Source organism: Callospermophilus lateralis, chromosome 14, assembly GCF_048772815.1.
Source record: "Callospermophilus lateralis isolate mCalLat2 chromosome 14, mCalLat2.hap1, whole genome shotgun sequence".
NCBI lineage: Eukaryota > Metazoa > Chordata > Mammalia > Rodentia > Sciuridae > Callospermophilus > Callospermophilus lateralis.
Window position 1 is genome coordinate 21,863,045 of NC_135318.1, and position 2,019 is coordinate 21,865,063.

A 2,019-nucleotide genomic window follows, 5' to 3' on the forward strand; every position below is an offset into this window, starting at 1 on the left:
AGTCACCAAAAAGCATCCAGGTAGTTCCCTGTCACCTGGGGCCCCTCCCATCCTGGCCACTTCAAGTACCCCAAGTCTTTCTCAGTGTCTGCATTCATGGTGTCCATCTCCTGGGCTTGTCTCATGTCACATGTACAGTCCTGGTGGGCATGTGAATATTGGTGAGTGCTTGCTGTGTGGCAGGGGTACCCCCAGTGATTCCTGAGAGTCATTCATACCCACCTCCTGGGGAAGGGAGGCTCCATGGCCTCCCTGCTGGGCACAGAAGCCGGTTTCTTGACTCAGGCCACAGGATTGTTAGGGTGAGAATCAATTCTGTGTGTGTGTGTAGGGGGTGTGGGGCTGGGTGTTGAACCCAGGGTCTTGTGCATGCTGGGCAAGCGCTCTACCACTGAACTACATCCCCAACCCTTTAAAAATTTTATTTTGACAGAGCAGAGTGTCACTGAGTTGCTGAAAGTCTTGCTAAACTTCAGAGGCTGGTCTTGAACTGGAGATCCTCCTGCCTCAGCCTTCTGAGTAGCTGGGATTGCTGGTGCTGCAACATTGAGTCCATCTTGAGAGCTCCAGTTCTTAAGAGCTTTGCAAATCCTACTGTTATTACAGCTAATTCAGGCATGAGCCGATGGTTACCTCTTGGGGCCTCTCTCTGTGACTCAGCTTGAGGGCAGTTGTGCTCTCCCTTGTGGCCCAGGTGGCCAGAGGCAGAGTGCTGTGAAGGAGTGAGGTGGGCAGAGAGGTGGTGGGGAAAGAGGGCCAAGCTGGGCCAGGTTGAGAGGCTCCTTGGTCTCAGTGTCAAGGTCAGGGAGACAGGAGGGAACCAGTGGGGGGCGTGACCTTCAGATCTACGGTTTAGCAGCTCTGATTCTGGGGGAGGAGTTTACACCTTCTCTCCCTAGCAGAGGTAAGGAACACCAAGTCCAGCCCTGTCAGTGCCCATCCTTTCTGGCCTCTCACTGGTGACTGGCTCTCATGAGCTATGGAACTTGCTGAGCCTCAGTCTCCCCGTCTGTAACCTTAGGCTCCTTCAGACCTGTGTCCCAGGGGTTATTCGATGCTTAACACAGGCCATTGGTTCAACTTTGGAGGAGGCACCTCCTTTCTGGGCTCTGCTGGAGGGAGCCCGGGAGTCCAGATCACCTGCCAGTCTGCTCCCCTCGAGCAGCCCCTCTTGCCTTCTGGCTGGCCAGCGCCCTCTGCAGGCGGATCTTGTTCTCCATCTTTATTGTCTGTATCTCTTTGGCCCTTTTGGAGCTGCTAGATGAAGCCCACTTTTTCCAGGGCAAGAGGAGAGAGTCCAGGAAATTATCTAGTGGCCAGGCCTCCTGGAGGTGTGACCAGCTACACCCCACCTTCCCTACTCCGCATCCTGCCTGCCTGCTGATTCCTCTGTAAGGAACACAGAAGCCACCTGGAAAAATTCTTTTTTTTTGGTGGTGGTGCTTGGGATTGAACCCAGGGCCTTGTGCATGTGAGGCAAACACTCTACCAACTGAGCTACATCCCTAGTCCTTGGAAAAATTCTGAATGTCTTTGGACGGGTGGCTCTTTGCAAAGCTGAATAAAATCAAACCTTGGCTTCCGCTGTGTCCCTGGAAGGGTGAGGGTTAGACTGAGGGTAGTGTGAGGAGTGGGAACAGTTCTCATCTGAGGGGATCCAAGCCGGCCTGGGCTTTCTGCATCAGGGCTAGGGCTGAATGAGGAAGCACATGGGGTTGTTGGGTTCCACATTTTCCCAGAGCAGGGATGAAAAATCTGGTTGGGGAGGAGGCCGTAGGTTTTCTGCTATGCGAGTACCTCTGGGGAAGTAGTGCAGGGCCTCCTGTGAGCTAGATGAACCACAAGGCCTGTTTCAGGCTCCCGTTGAGTCAGTACCTTATTGTACCCATTTTCCAGATGAGGAAACAGGCTTCGAAGGTTAAGCACCGTCCAGGGGCACACAGCTAGAGCAGCAGAGTCAGGACTGGAACTGCCCAGTGATTGCGTGAGGCCTGGCTTCAGACCACGGCTGGCCTCTGC

General features: G+C 54.1%; 1 non-coding gene across 1 annotated transcript; it reads right to left on the bottom strand.

Annotated features, from left to right (window-relative positions):
• Positions 1–1,434: 1,434 nt before the first annotated feature.
• On the bottom strand, positions 1,435–1,506 carry Trnav-cac (transfer RNA valine (anticodon CAC)). The gene has a single exon. It is a non-coding gene; the product is annotated as a tRNA-Val (tRNA).
• Positions 1,507–2,019: the final 513 nt, after the last annotated feature.